We start from the raw sequence: 17119 nt of genomic DNA, 5'->3' as shown, positions 1-17119 counted from the left end.
ACTAAATTGAAATTAATTTTAGAAAATTTGAGAGCAGAAGGTCTGAATCCCCTAAGAACTTCTTGTGGAAAAAAAAAAATAATATATATATATATATATATATATATACACAAAGGGATCTTCAAAGTATTTTGAAAATGCAACTGAAAATAAATTGCAACAAAAAAGAATCTTCAGGTGCAGCTGTATAGAGTTCCTTACTCATTTATTCTGTTTTCCTTCTGCTCACGCACATGGAAATCAAAAGTAAAACTATTGTTTGACAATAATCTCCACTAATAAAGTATCCATTTGGAAGCAGAAATAAGCAATCTTCATGGCACTTTAATATGTGTACCATTTGCCTTGGCTTTTCCTGTTCCAGAAATGAAAACAAACAAACAAACAAAACACAACAACAACAACAAAACCACCAAAACAACAAAAAACAATGAACCAAAGCAAGCAAGCAACCAACCAACAACAACTACAAAAGTACTTATATAACATTCCTTGTCTGTTAATCACATATTTGTATTATAGAGAAGAACATTCAGAAGTATAAGCACAAGCTATGCCATTTTATTTCTCATCAAGTGCACAAAGTAAGCCATGAATGGTTTTGTTTCATTTATTAGAATAGATGCAGTTCCTGGGTACATCTATAAAATCTTGAATTTGACACCTGACCATCCATTCAATTTAACTGTAAGCTTACTCCCTGTTTTGGGGTAGAGTAATTAAAATAAATAGATAGATAGATAGATAGATAGATAGATAGATAGATAGATAGATAGATAGATAGATAGATAGATAAATCTGCTAATAGTTTTAAGAAAAATCTGCCCTAAATCTGATGTTTATTTGTTCACAGGACCCCAGGTCACAGAATCTCTCTTTATTCACTGGACAAAAGACAGGCATTTCCAGTGAACTACTGGGATACTCAGTTACTTTATTTACCCTTTGGAATGTTCTTTATTGGACCATTAACAAAAGGGAGAATTTAATACAAATCTTCATGTAACTTAAACATCCTTGTTAAGTGTTGTCCTGGTTCCAGTTAGGACAGAGTTAATTTTCCCTCCTAGTAGCTGGTAGGGTGCTATGTTTTGGATTAGGATGAGAAGAGCGCTGATAACATGCTGATGTTTTAATTGTTGCAGAGCAGTGTTTACACCAGGCCAAGGACTTTTCGGCTTCTCGCTCTGTCCTGCCAGCGAGCAGGCTGGGGGTGCAGCAGGAGCTGGGAGGGGACAGACCCAGGACAGCTGACCCAAACTGGCCAAAGGGGTATTCCATACCATCTGACGTCATGCTAAACAATATACAGGGGTGGCTAGCTGGGGGGGGACGCCGGCTGCTCGGGGATAGGCTGGGCATCGGTCAGCGGGTGGTGAGCAATTGCATTGTGCATCACTTGTTTCTTACACATTATTATTATTAATACTATTATCATTATCACTATTATTATTATTGTTATTATTATATTCCTGTCTTAATAAACTGTCTTTATCTCAACTCACCGGCTTCACTTTCCCGTTTCTCTCCCCCATCCCAGAGAGGGAGGGGGGAGGGTGAGCGGACAGCTGCGTGTTGCTTAGCTGCCAGCCGGGTTAAACCACAACAAGTGTCAAAAAATCTATGGAATACATAGGAACCACAGTTCCTTCACTGAAAAGCTATCAATGTCCTCTCACAGAAAACATGATATTCATGTGAAATCTCTTTTATCTTAATAATTGTATATGGTATTATATGGAAATTTTAAAGAATAAATTCATTTATTTAATCTTCCCTACACTTCTGAAAATATAGTTTTAAACGCTGTGAACTCCGTTGTTCAGAACGCAACATGTTCTGGTGTTTTAATGACCATACTGTAGTCAAGAAACAACGAGAAAGTGTTTCATTTGTAACTTACATGCAATGAACACAGAAAACATTTTCTAAGTTTCAGTTCATTTTCTTTTCTATCAAAGAAAGTTTATTTGTTTGCTTGCTTTTTAAAGTAAACCACACATTGCATATGGATTTCATTACAACGGTGTGCACTCTAATAATAAATAAGCACAAATAATACAATTGTTTAGCTAAAACTCATTTGCTTCTCCTAAAACTTGACAAACACTGTTGTTATGTATCATAGACCTTGCACTTAAGTATACAAATAGTTCCGCATACTGTGACTATCAGAATACACATTTAAGCAAATACTTTAATGCATATTTGAGCAAATACTTTAACACTGTTTTTAGGGAAAAAAAAAAAAAAGTTTGAAATGGTTATTTTATTTTATTGAAAGGTATCATTTATAATCATGAAAGAATATTCTGTGAAGGACAAATAGTCAACTGTAAAAGTGTATTTTTTTTCAATAAGACAAAATGAAACAATATTTCTTGTGAATTATTAATGCAATATTTACATAACTATAGAATGGCTGAGATTAGAAGTAACCTCTGGAGGTCATCTAGTCCCACACCCTTGCTCAAGCAAGGATATCTAGACCCACTTGCCTAGAACCATGTGCAGATGGCTTTTGAAGACCTCCAAGAATGGAGATTGTACAACCTCTCTGGAAACTTTGCCAGAACTGGACCCAGTATTCCAGGTTTAACCTCACCAGTACTGGATGGCTTTTTTTTTGTTGTTGTTGGTAGTGGTTTTGTTTAATCTGATTTTGATGGATTTCTTCTTGTTTACTTTTTCTGTTGTTGTTTGTTTTAGGATCCTTTTCCTCTACACACATATATACATTTTTTTTTTCTGATGCCTTAAATAGTCCTTGAGCATTTAATTTAAATATAATTTTATATCTGGGATAATCCTTGATAAGTATGCTGTATTGCTTTTCAATAACCTACTCATATTTCTCTTTAAAGGAATAAAGGATCATTGATATTGTTTATCTTCAACTCTTCATTTAATCTATTATGAGCAGACATTCAGATGAGCTACTCACTCTTCAATGGCTTACAAAGATCCTTAAAAAACACAAGATCTTAAGTTAGATATATGTATTTATATCACGTATTAAGAACAAGACAGAGTAAATTTGCCTTATATAAAGCCTGGTGTGCACCTAACACTTTTAGTATTATACACACTTCTGAACTTATCATTATGGTTTAACCCAACAAGCGGCTAAGCACAACACAACCATTTGTTCACTCCTTCCCCACACAGTGGGATGGGGGAGAGAATCAGAAAAAGAGTAACACTCATTTGTTGAGTAAGAATAGTCTAATAGGACAGCAAATAATAACAACGATAAAAATAACAAATAATGACAATAATAACAATAATAATAATAATAGAATTCACAAAATAAGTTATGCACAGTGCAATTGTTCACTGACCAATGCCTAAACAGCAGCTGTCCCTTCCCCCTGCCTACTCCCTCAGTTTTATTGGTCCTCATGATGTCATATGGTACATAATATCCTTTTGGTCACTTTTAGGTCAGCTGTCCTGACTGTGTCCCCTCCCAGATTCTTGCGCACCCCCAGCCTCCTCACTGGCAAGGTAGTATGAGATGTAAAGTCCTTGACTTAGTGTAAGCACTGCTCTGCACAAATACAACATCAGTGTATTATCAACATTATTTTAATCCTAAATGGAAAACACAGCACCATACCAGCTATTAAGAAGAAAATTAAGTTTATCCCAGCCAAAACCAGTACATTCTTTTCCAGAAGAAAACAAAAGACTTAGGGAAAATGGAAAGACAGTTAAAATAATCAAGAGGATGAAATAACAAAACAAACATACTGTGGCTCATAGACATACTATAAATGTTTATGATATTGCAGAGGTGATAGACAGCTAAATGAAGAACAATCTTTCATAAAAATATAAAAGCTCTATAAGCACTCCCTTATGTGTTTTCCTTGTTTTTTTTTTTTTTTTTTTGGTACATTAATATCCTAGCAGGATACTCATTGGTTTACAGCTAAACCAATCATCTTAATGTCCCTTTATAGTCAAGGAAGAAAAATAAACATTCCTTAATTATAGGCAGAAATTTATCCTACATTGAAGGTTTTCTAAAACAGCTCATATTAATTATTTCCAAAAAGTGACTCTTTGTTTATAAAAACAGTTTATTATAATAGCCATAAACACTAACCATGTAAAAACTGCAAGACAAATCTCAATTTTGTTTTTTCACATAAAATTGATACCCAATGGTCCACAAATCACTTAATCATCTTACCTGTCATAGCTTCATTTCTTTTAAAATCCTACAGTTTTGATTTATTTGCTGCATCTTAGCTTTTATAAATAATGTAAAATATAGCCTTTTAATGATTCTATGATTATCTTTTTAACTAGGCAACTGTACTGACCTTCTCTGCACCTGACTTTTCACCTCCTACAAATAGTTTCAGTCCAGCAAAGAGCACTATTTACGTGGACATGGTATTTACATCTCTGGCACTAAATGACAGAGAGACAGAAACCAAATCCTGTCTCCAAGTCTAAGTAGCACAGACTGGCATATATTCACACTATTTAGAAGTAACCCCTTAGTAAATTTGGACACAAATTTGTCCTAGAGAGTTCTATTTGGAACAGTTCAAAACAAAGGTGGGGAGTGAGAAAATCACATAGGGTTCCAGTGCTTCAGCTGCCTCTTTTGTTTAAGTATTTAACACCAGGACAGTTCTGTAGCAGAGTAGTGTTATTCCTTATATAATTGCTTCTACCACTTGTGAATAATTTGCAGCACATTCCATGTCCATTACTGGTTTTGGAGCACTCAGATATTATGTGAGAGAGCCCTCTGAGCAGTTTATCATATCCTATGAAAAATGCCTTATATTAAATGAATCTGTAAGGGTGTGTGGAAGGAGCTGTTTTCTTTAAGGGTACCCAGTCAAAGGAGACGTAAACCAGAACATGCAAAGACAAATGTGATTGACAAATTATAAGAATAAGCTTGGTCAGTGGCATTAGTTGGTGCCATATGTGCAGTGTGAAAATGTTTATTTTTTTTCAGCTGGGAGAAAAAGGAAAGGGAGGGGGACAAACACATAAGAGTCATAAAACCTGACCAATTAACATTAACAGAGACAAAAAGCAGAAACAAACCTGGTCAGTCATACCAATTGAGGGACTCCCAAGTACATGCAAGCAAACCAGGACTTTCCAACTGCTAAGAATGCAAACCTAGGGGTCCAGGACGTAATAGGGGCTGGTGAGACCGTGCTAACTGATGAGACAATGTACAGGAGAAAGGGAAACTAGGAGCAACAAGGTGCTGGTGGTGTGAATAGACAGAAGTGGGTATAAGAGGGCCAGTTGCATGTAAAAAAAAAAAGGTCTGGTCAGACTGCTTGTCTTTGATTCTTACACCCTGCACCAGATCACCACAGTCTGTCCTATCTTCTTATATCTTCTTATTAATCTCTCTGCATTTTCTTGCTCTATTCCAAGTGTATGTGTGCTGCAGCAACTAAGTGTCAGGTACTGATGAAACCTCTGTGTGTTTGAAGGGAAATTGGTGCCTGTTCCTGGAGTCAGGCCAGAGGTGTAGGTGCCCCTGGTGCCATCTACTGAAGCCAGTGAGATCTCAGAGTCAGCTACTAGAGAAGGTGTGGAATCTTCAGCCTTCAGACCCTGGGGAGCAGGAGCAGGATGTGCATCCAAACCAGCTGCTTGAGGTTGGGGCTGAGTGAGGTGAGTGAAGGCTCCATGCCAGCAGCCGTAGCATGGCCATGGGTTACAGCCCATATGCTTGGTGCTGGCTGCTAGGGGCAGCATCTGTGTCTGCCCCAGACTGGGTGTGCATAGGGTGTGTGTGTGCACATTTGCTGGCAAACCCCACACTGGAGAAGCGAGCAGGAAGGAGACCTGTGGGATGGGTGAGATGGGCTAGGCTGCAGGCAGGGTTTCCAGGAGGGCAGAGGGGCTGTGCCAGTACTGAGTGCAACCACAAGTGTGTATGTACTGGTGAGCCTGGAGGGGTGTGTGCATGCCTGCACCACAGAGCTGTTGTCTGTGCCAGCCTGGGACTGGGATGTTCATGATGTTGTGTGAGGCCTGTTGGGGGTGCTGCTGAAGGCAGCACCTGGTCTGTGGCAGTTTGTGGCAGTGTCCTGTGTGTCTGAGTGTCTCTGGGATAGGTCCCCAGCATCACTACTGGTTGAACCTGCAAATGGGAAAGTGGCAGCTGCATCTCTCAACATGATCAGAGACCTCAAGGCATCAGGCACTGGGCTCTAGCAGTCAGGTAGGAACAGTCCTGGGCTCAGGATGCTAGAAGAGACAGTCCCACTCTTAACTCCTCTTAACAGAATCAATTTCCAGAAGTGCATGTTTCTCATTCCAGAGCATAAAGAAAGCCTATGATGATTCAATTAGATTGGGATTACTGTTGTATGTCTAATATTAGAAGTAATTACTAATATTAGAAGTAAATAATTTGCCTTACATGGTCCCACAAAGCGGTCATTGTCTTTCCTAGTATTGGTATGTTTCTCAGTGTTATTCCATATTGGTCAAATGACAAGAGAAATAAGTAAAGATATCCAGTAAGACTATGAGGTATAATAAAAATACATATCGAAGCCAGAATTGTCCTCAACATATAGTTCTATCAGTATTTGTTCAAATCTTCTTCCAGTGCACGTAAGAAATGTTTCTCATCTCCTTTGCTTAGAAATAGATTCTGCCATTTATGATTTTGTTTGTTTTATAGCTACAGATATAAATCCCTGTGTTTTTTTTTTCTTGCTTGTTTGTATTTTTTTTTACTTTAAGTCTCATGAGAAAGACAATTTATATGTTGGAAGTTGGATTAGACACGCTTCTTGAGAAGCTGAGTACATCCAGTACTGTCAAGATGGAATAGGAAGCAAAGTGCAGACTGGGACAAAATAGTTAAGTAATTTCTGGATCCAGGGAATGTAAGTAAACCTAAAATGGAATTGCAGGCTATCAGCATGCTTAGAGAGAAGATCCTATGGCAGTTTGCGTTATTGAGTCAGTTGGTGTCATTCAGGATTGATGAATTTTTGCTATTCCCTGAAAATATTCTCAGGACCGTTAAAATGTAGACAGACAGAAATCTGAAGTGATTTCATATCAAACTTTCAGTCTATGGAGAAGTTAATATATTTGTCACCACATTCTCTCTATAAATTCATGTTTTCTCCCCTGAATTCTAGTGATTAGATTAATAGCTTTTAATAATAGCATAATCACAGGGTTATAATGACATCTGTAGCATGCAGGTTCTAGGGTTGCCCTGTCCCAAAAGAGGTTTTCTCACTATTTTAAGTCATCTGTTTTAAAATACAAGATAGCATTATACAGGCCTGGCCCTATTATTCAGTCCAAGAGATCTGAAAACATATAGAATGTTCAATATGACAGTGTTTTGTTCTTTTCCCAAATCAATATCTGCTACTCCCTTGAGAAAGAGTATGTGACAATGAACTATAGACAAAATGCTGAACATTTTGATTTTCTTGCTAACATTCTCTCCTTTATTTATTTTTGCTTCCCCTCTCCCTCTCTCTGTTTACTCTGCTCCCTAGTTTAGGCCTTCCTTGTGTTTAGATACATACTAATGCATTTATCTACTTCCAGTGTTTTCCCTGAAGTGCCCATTAAGCCAATGCATCTTAACTGTTTAAACAGCTACTGTAATCTAAAGTGGTCCCAATGGAAAATGAAACAAAACTAAGCATGCCATATGGATGAGATTTATTTAACCAAATATAGCTGTTTACAGGGATATATAAACTTGAGGTAGCCCAGACTCCCTTCAGTGATTCATCTCATGCCTATCCATGTCAGATTGAATCATGTCCCAAAAGTACCTATGAAAACAGTGGAAATCTAAATGTATGAAAGAGAAAAAAAAATGATAATAATATGAAATAAAAGTTTTTATGATCAAACATTAACTTCAACAATAATGATCACTCCCTGAAATAATTCTTACATTAAAGGATGGTTTTAATCTTAATAAAAGTTAATTTAAATAAATAAATAAATAAAATCTTAATGAGCTTAGTGGTTCCTTCATTAGAATCATGTGACCAGAGATGTGTGGTTAGACTTATATGAAATGTTTGACTTTCTCACAGATAGATATATGAATGAAAACTAACAAGAAATAGGTCCTGTATTCTGTTTCTGATTGCACAGTTAAACATTGCTGAAAACCTACTAATAAGATACTTGACAATATAAACTGCAGGAGCTTTAGTGACAGTTGTATATTAAAAAAAGTCAAATCAGTGACTGGAATAAGCATCTGGATGAAAACATTTATTTGTAATATATATTTATATTTATTATATATATTTATTATATTTATTTTTAATATATATTTAATACTGGGATAAGAATATTGACAAATAAAGAGCCCTAGGACTTATAGGAACATACCATATTTTATTATTTATTATTTATTTTCTCTTATTTATTTTCAAAAAGAAAAAAATACCTACCTTGCTCAGCAAGAAATTTGGATAAATTATTGACAAATTACTTGCTAAAACAAGTCTCTATCTCTTTTTTTTTTTTTCTTTTATAAATTAAATTCTATATAAATAAATGACTGACCAGGCTTGTTTCTGTTTATTGTCTTTGTTAATGTTAATTGGTCAGGTTTTATGACTCTGTCTTAGAATCTTAGTGGACAAGCTGACCATAAGCCACTGAGGAGCCCCTCATGGCAAAGAAAACCAACAGCCTCCTTGACTTTGTTAGGAAGAACGCTGACATCAGTTAAAGAGGGATGAACATTGTTGAAGTCACATCTGCAGTGCTTCATTGAGTTCTGGGCTCCTCAGTACAACAGAGATGTGAATTTATTAGAGTGAGTCCATCTAAGGGCTGTGAAGATGATGAAAGGATTGGAGCACCTTTCTTATGAAGAAAAAGAGAGCTTGAACTGTTCAGTCAAGAGCAGAGAAGGCTCAGGGGGATGTCATCAATATATAAATATCTGATGGGAGATAGTGAAGATGAAGGAGCCAGATTCTTCTCAGTAGTATCCACTGACAGGAAAAGAGGCAATGGACACAAATTAAAGAATATGAAATTCCATCTGAGTAAGAGCAAGAGTACTGTAAGAGTGATCAAACAGTGGAAGACATTGTTCAGACGTTGTGGAGTCTCCATTTGTGGAAATATTCAAAACCCAACTAGATACAGTCCTGGGTAACCTGCTGTAGCTGACCCTGCTTTGGTAGGGAGGTTAGACTATATGTCTTAGTAGTTCCTTTCCAACTCTTAATACTGTGATACTGTGAAATAGAATTGTCAAATTTGTCAAAACTTCCTTCAAAAGGAAATATTGTTCCCTAGGGTTCGGTGATGGGTTTGTTAACTAGAAATTGACTCAAAGGGTGTTTTTGTTTGTTTGTTCGTTTCTGAAATTTAAATTACACTTTTTCTAAAATGACTTATTGTCACCAACAACCTGAAGGGAGTGGAATATGGGTACTGTTCACTTAAAATCTGGATAAAGAGACTGAGAAATCAAAAGCACACAGTGTTATTTTGAAGTATTTATTATTATTATTATTATTAATTCATTAAAACTGTTGTAATTTCAGGATTCTGAGCTCAGTTCTAAAAATCTTTAGATATAGATCTTTAGATACTGAAGAATTGGATGGTGACAATTTTGAGTCCATAGATCATGGAATCATGGAGTCATAGAATAATCTGAGTTGGAAGGCACCCACAAGGATCATCAGTTCCAACTGATCAGTTCAAAAGGTAATACTTGAAAAGTGTGTTTACTGAAAGTGAAAATATGTGCAGTTATTTCATTTAAACAGAAGGAGTATTGTACTTAATTATTATTAATAATAATCTACATACTGCCATTCAGTTATTTATTTGGAAGTGCACTTTGTATACTAGTATATTTGATCATTGGAAACTCTATGAACTTTAGCATCATGAAGGTCAATGTATTTGCGATGATAAAGTGTAAAGTAACACAATACCCCTTAATACAGAACAAAAAAAGACAATACGGTCACTTGAGAGGAAAATTTCACTTGGAGTCAGAAGGCAATATCAAGTAGCAGAGATATGTTAGCATTTTAAGAGTCTGTGACCCAAGGAACTTAAAGCAGGAGAGACATAGGTTTTATGACTATTTGAGGACATATCCCTAATTAAGAGCCATAAAAAATGTGCTGTAGGAATTCAATAGTTCTGTAGTGATCAGCTCTTCTAATATTAAATGACATGCTGAAAAGTTAATGGTTTTCCATTAGTTGAAATAATGCTCTTAAAACAGTTTAATGGCTAGAGCAGAATGTTTTAAATTAGGTAATCTATGTTCTCATCACTGTTCTGGCACTTCCTTTGGTAAGGTTAAAAAGTCAACATCTCCCTTATACTCCAACATTTTCCAAAATTATAAGTCAGATACGATATCAGTTTCTAGACTCACTGTGATGTTGACCTCTAACTTAATAAGCATGATCTCATTCAGAGTTCTTTCATATGTTTCTTTCTTAGAGTAGAACTCCCATTCTCTTGGTGGCTTGAATTGCAATTCTTGTTTTAAACTGAAGTAACCCTGTGTTATTAGGGTCACTTAGAACCTGTTCTGGTGATTTCAAACTATTAAAGAACTTCCATGCAAAGCAATAAAAGACACTTACAACATCTCTAAACGTTACAAATGATTAAGACCATTTTCACCACAAGAGGCTGTGTTGTCCAAAATCCTTTTATTTATGGATTATGATAAATGTACATTTATTACACTGCCTCCTCTCCCAACCTTTTACACTGTGTGTTCCTTTAGTTTATCCAAAGTGCTTGTCTCAGCTTCACAGAAATATTCCCTGATTTTACTATTCTGAGATTTGCTTTAAACCGTTATTAGGAAATTCATATTTATCTGGCCATGGAAATGTAACATTCTCAACAAGGCTACTATTTTTTGTTTGTTTGTTTGTTCATTCATTTTTGTTTGTTTGTTTGTTTCAGGAATTCTGTTATATGTTTTATTAATCCAGAAGACAATCAAACAGTGAACAGCACAGAAAAACTCATTCTTCACGTTGCTTGAACCTGGTATTCTTTACTATATAATTGTGGTCATGAATAGTTAATAGTATACTGAAAAGACACTGGAAATATGAATTACTGGCTTTGTGTCATCTTGTTAGACAAATTGGTCTGTTATTCTATAGACATACTGTTGTGTACTCTTACTCATTATGTGTTTGCACAATTCAATAGCAATAACCTCTGATAACCTCATGTGTTATTATAAGTAATGTTGATAGACTCATTATTAGCTGCTTTTGAAGTTTACTCTGTATAAGTAAAATAAGAAATGATAAATACTCTGTACCGGGTCTGGCTGGAATAGGGTTAATTTTCTTCATAGAAGTCTGTAAGGTGCTGTGTTTTATATTTGTGACTAAACAGTATCAATAACACACCAATGTTTTGCCTGTTACTGAGCAGTGCTTGCACAGCATCAAGGTTTTCTCTGTTTTTTTTTTGTTTGTTTGTTTGTTTGTTTTTTCCCCTCACTCTGGTTCCTCCACCTTATTAGTGATTAAGCTGGGTGTAGAACAGAAACTGGGAGGGGACACAGTAGTGACAGCCCAAATTGACCCAGGTTATATTCCATAGTGTATAGGATGTACAATACTAAATGAATAGACTGTGCTCAGCAACAAAAGCTCAGGCAAAAGAAGAGGCATTAATAATAATATTTGTTTTTCTATTACACATGCTGAGGCTCTGCTTTCCAGGATATGGATGGACATCTGACTGCTGATAGGAAGTAGTCAATGAATTTGTTACCTTATTTTCTTTGCTTGCACAGCTTTTGTTTCACCTATTAAACCATCTTTATCTCAATGAATGAGTTTTCCTGCCCTTCTTCTATTTTTTTTATTTTTTTTTCTCCATGTTCCATGGGAGAGTGAGTAAACAAACTAACTGTTGGCCAGTTTTAACCTAGCACATACTCATATAGTTTATACAATTTGACTTTTATTTTGCTTCTCTAGAATGAATACATTCCAGGTCAATTTGGGCTCCACTTGAAATATTTATATACATTTATGAAAAACATGATGAAATATCTTTGAATTTGTAGTAAGTTCCATAAATTGCTACATTCAAGCTAAAAAAATAATTAAATAGTAGACACGTAAAAACACACACACAAAATGCTTCAAACTATCAAACTATCTTCACATACAAGTGAATGTCTATACAGAGAAAAAAAAAAAAAGGAAAGAAGAAAAATAAATGCCACTGCCAACAACAAAGCACCAACAAAAAACACAACCCCTGTTTCCTGGTTTGCTGGGAGGACAGCTTTTGAAGATAACAGTCCACAAAATCCATGTTTTTTTTTTAACTTCTGAATTCCAATTGCCTCTACAGATTTTATCATATGTTATTTTAACATAGTAAGTGGTTGCATTTCTGGTCAATCATCTTGGATGCGATACAGTAACCAAGCAGACATTCCTGAAGCCATATTTCACCTATCTGCTCTAATAATTTTGGGTTTATTTGAACGTAAACTCTGAAAGATAACTGTCTCTCTCACACTTCCTGTACTGGGTTTATGTGACAAGGGCATGGTGGCAAGGGACTGCAGGGGTGGCCTCTATAAGAAGAGCCCAGAAGCTGTTCCATGTCAGATAAGAGCAGTCTCCAACCACCTCAAAAAAGGATCCGCTGCTGCCCAGAGCTGAGCCAATGAGCTACGGTGGTTGTGCCTCTGGGAAACCAGACTTAAGAAAGGGAAAACAGACAAACAAACAAACAACCAAAAAAACTGCTGTGTAATAGTGGCTGGGAGAGAGAAGACTGGGAAACAGCCATGCAGGCACCAAGGTCAGTGAAGAAGGAGGAGAAGGTGCTCCAGCTGCTGGAGCTGAAATTTCCCTGCAGCCTGCAGAGAGGCCCATGGTGGAGCAGCCTGTCCCCCTGCAGCCCATGGTGTACCATGGTGGAGCAGATTTCCACACCACAGGCCATGGAGGAGCTGGATGTGGCCTGGAGAAGGCTGCTTCCTACGGAGAGCCCCCTGCAGGAGCAGGCCCTGTGCTGGACCTGTAGCCAGTGGAGAGGAGCCCACATAGGAGCAGGTCATCTGGCAGGAGCTGCTGCCCATGTGTGGTGGTTTTACCGTGCTAGGCAGCTGAACACCACAACAGCTCTGTCACTCCCCCTCCTTAGATGAGGAGGGGAAGAAGTAAAGGAAAAAAAACAACTCATGGGTTGAGATAAGGATAATTTAATTAAAGGAAAAAAAATATTAAGGAAAGATTATTATTAGTTAAACAATTTAACTAAAGGGAAAAATGGAAAAGGGGAAAAGGGAGGGGGAAAGGGAAAAGAACAAACAAAACAAAACAAGCAAAGGCTATGTGGAAGTGCAGAAGAAAAAAAAAATTGCTTTCTACTTCCCACAAATGAGCAATGCTTGACCACGCCCTTGAAGCAGGGCCTCAACTCATGTAGCCGGTGTTCGGGAGGACAGATGTTTTTGCAACGAGAGCCCACCCCTCTCCTCTTCTTCTTTTTTCCACCTTTTATTACTGAGTGTGACATCATATGGTATGGAATATCCCTTTGGTTGGTTTAGGTCAGCTGCCCTGGTGATGTTTCTTTTCTCACATTTTTGCCCACCCCCTAGAATGGTTAAAGAGAGTCCTGATGCTGTGCCAGCACTGCTCAGCAGCAGACACAACACTGGTGTGATACTACTGCTGTTCTAGATACAAGTGCAGAGCACAGCACTGTATGGGCTGCTGCAGGGAAAGTTAACATCCCAGCCAGACCCAGTACACCATGGGGGACCCATGTTGGAGCAGTTTGCTCGTACCCATATTTGGAGCAGTTCTTAAAGAGCTGCTGCCTCTGGGAATCCCATGTGGGATGAGTTTGGGAAGGACGGCATCCTGTGGGAGGAACACCATTTTTGGAGCAGGGGAAGAGAGTGACCATGAAGAAGTGGTGGAAATAGTTACATATTGACCACAGACCTCATTCCCCATACCCCTGCACCACTCATGGGGAGGATGTAGAAGAGGGTGGGTGAGGGGAAGGTGTTTTTTGTTTGCTTTCAGTTTCTCACTGTTCTAGTCTGCTAGTGATAGGCAATAAACTGTATTAATCTCCCTATGCTGAATCTGTTTTGTCAGTGACAATAATTGTTGAGTGATCTCTGTGTCCTTATCTCAACCCTTGAGCCCTTTCCATTGTATTTTCTCTCTTTTCCTTTGAGGAGGGGGAGTGAGAGACTGGTTGTGGCAGAGCTCAGCTGCCCAGCTGGGTAAAATCACCACACCTCATTATTTTTATTTTAGCTTCCTTACAAGCCTGCTGTCAGTGGACTTTCTATTTATGTTTTGCTGTAGTGCAAATAGTCTGTTGCTTATCAAGAGGATAAAATACCTGTCCAGTTAGAAGATGACTTTTGCACAGAACTTCATATTTTATATTACTTTATTGCAATATATTTTTGCAGTGGTGTGTTATTTTATTTGTTTGTTTTTGTTTTAATTTTGTTTTGTTTTGTTTTGTACTTTTTTTTTTTTTTAAATAACTTGAGCTTAACAGATGCTATACCATCTTTGTTTTAGGAGGAGGATGGGCTATCTTAGCTGTATTCTCTGTTTCGTTTTTCAAGACAGGTTTTGAACTTCTCTTTTTCAGCGAATTGTCTCTGGTTTATATTATATACCTCTTAAAAAAGAAATTGACAAGCAAAAAAGATACAACCAAGAAAAAAACAAACAAACAAAAACAAAGCAAAAACTGTGATTTGGACACTTCTAAGGAATTAAATCTCTCTCTCTCTCTCTCTTTTTTAATTATTTTTTGTATTGTTTATTTTCCATCTAAGATCTATCTGCCTCCAGACTTAGGCAGACATTGAGAGTTACCTGCTTGTTGTGGTTTAGCCCCCGCAGGCAGCTAAGTGCCACGCAGTTGCTTGCTCACTCTTCCTAGGTGGGATGGAGGAGAGAACCAGGAAAGTAAAAGTACAAGAACTCTTGGATTGAGTTAAAGACAGTTTATTAGGTAAAGCAAAAGCTGTGTGTATGAGCAAAGCAAAACAAGGAATTCATTCCTACTAGTAGGATAAACAACATAAAAATCTATACTATTTTTTAAGTTTTTATTCATAAAATAGTTTTCAGTTAAACTGGAACTTCATGAGGTATGATTGCTATTTACAATTCCTAAGTCAAATATTTATATTATATTACTTTTTTCTTATAGCTGGGATTTTGATATGCTAACATTTACTTTTGTTGTTGTTTTGTTGTTGTTGGTGGTGTTTTTTTTCTTTTTAATTCTTCATAGGTTTTCTGTATAACTGTCTACATATGCTTTATTTTACAGCTTTTTATAACTTTTACTTAAATGTTATTGCTTATTGCTTTTTTTTTTTTTTTTTTTTTCCTTTTTACAGTGGTTACCAGGTATACACATTTATTCTTCCTGTTTCAGCTCAGGCTTCCCAATTTATTTTGAACCTCCAGCTGTGTTTACATTTCCTAGCCCTATTATTTATCATTGATTCACTGTCTGCTTCCATTCATGAATATGTGGCTATCACAAGAACCAGTATCTCACAGTGTGACATCTGTCTTCTGTACATATTTTAGATACAGATGTTTATATTTAGTCTATAGACTACTTCACATCTGCTAACTTGAACATGTTGTGTCTCCTGTTAGTGATAAATGCGGTCTGTATTATACATAGCTCTCAAGCATCTACTTATTTTTTGCTTTTTCTGTTTGCTTTCGGTGACTACCTTAGATTCATGGACCCCCGTTATTCACTTCTGTCTTGATGTTACAGTGATGTTTGGTTAACTGCTTATCCAATATTTTAGCTGGATGAAAAAAAGACTAGTTTACGCAGGATGTGGTTTTTTTTTTTTTTCCTTTTTTTCTTTTTTTTTTTCCCCTGTGGTGTTTTTCACAGTCTTAACAATATGAAAAACCTTGCAACGTCTATGGGTATGTCTAGCTGGCAGAAGTTTGTTTTGTAATAGAAAATGGGCTGTTTGAAGTTGTGTGCACTTAGTATTTACTATTACCTAGAATGATCTTTTGCCTCTAGGCAAAAATATGCAGTGACTAATATCCACACTGTTAAAGAATTATTCTCTTTTAGCTGATTGGCTACAACCACCCTCTATAACACTTGATTCTGTTTCTTTTCTGGACTGCATGTGATAGTTTTCTGGTCTTCAGAAATGTTTCTGTGTGTTTCTTTTATTTTAAAGTTATGAAAATAAAGTAGCAATTGTCCTATAGTCCATCATGTGCTGTTTTTATTGAAAACATTTTATTACATGTGTATGGAAAAATTAATAAATTAATAAAAAATATTTTAACTGATAATCAACTGAAACACTGGAAAATAGTCCCAAGTCCTAATCAGCATGTAGTTTATTACCCAGTAAAGTCACACCTTGTTTTAGAAAAGTAGCATTGACTAGGTGTCAGACAACAAAATGACAGCATTATATCAGCTGACAAAACAAATGGAACACAGATTTCAAATAGTTTTTTTTTTTTTTTAAAAAAAAAAAAGTAGACTCAAATCCAAGACCTCAGGCTGCTCATTCAATCTACATTATTTAATTGTACAAAGCACAATAGGAAATGACAAGTGATCTACTTAAAAATCCTGTGCATAGAATCCTATAGAGAGAATTAGAACAACAGGAGAAGTAAGAAAATGATGAAGTAATTCAGAAGCTCCTATTATGAGAACAAAAGAATTATTAGAATGAAACTGCTACAATATGCACTAAATATTGTTTAGTCTGAACAACTTTTTTTTTGTTACAGGGTATTTACTTTTGGAACAGGTCACTATTTATATAACCTGGTTGCTCAGCCAAATTAAAAAGGGAAACCATTAACAACATAATCTACGGTTTACAGTTAGTTCTTATAAAGTAATATGCAGCTCTGTGTGACAATTATTATATGTGTTTAAGAATATATTGAAGTATTCAAAGAAGCTACTCAGGACTTGTCAATTATTGTGTTTCTAGATTTCCCTCACTCATCTGTCATTTTCATCAATGTTTATTAAACAATGCATAATAACATTTTTAAGGTCATGGTATAACTTTAAA

General features: G+C 36.4%; 1 long non-coding RNA gene across 1 annotated transcript; it reads left to right on the top strand.

The window, feature by feature from the left end:
• The first annotated feature begins 1054 nt into the window (after positions 1–1054).
• On the top strand, positions 1055–16320 carry LOC308187806. The gene is made up of 4 exons (XR_013944931.1): positions 1055–1375; positions 3444–3507; positions 9561–9726; positions 10960–16320. It is a non-coding gene; the product is annotated as an uncharacterized lncRNA (long non-coding RNA).
• The last annotated feature ends 799 nt before the right edge of the window (positions 16321–17119 follow it).

This window comes from Anser brachyrhynchus (genome assembly GCF_964034855.1).
Source record: "Anser brachyrhynchus genome assembly, chromosome: 1".
In the NCBI taxonomy this organism is placed as follows: domain Eukaryota; kingdom Metazoa; phylum Chordata; class Aves; order Anseriformes; family Anatidae; genus Anser; species Anser brachyrhynchus.
The sequence above is the reverse complement of the archived record's forward strand: the minus strand, read 5'-3'. Positions and strand labels throughout refer to the sequence as shown.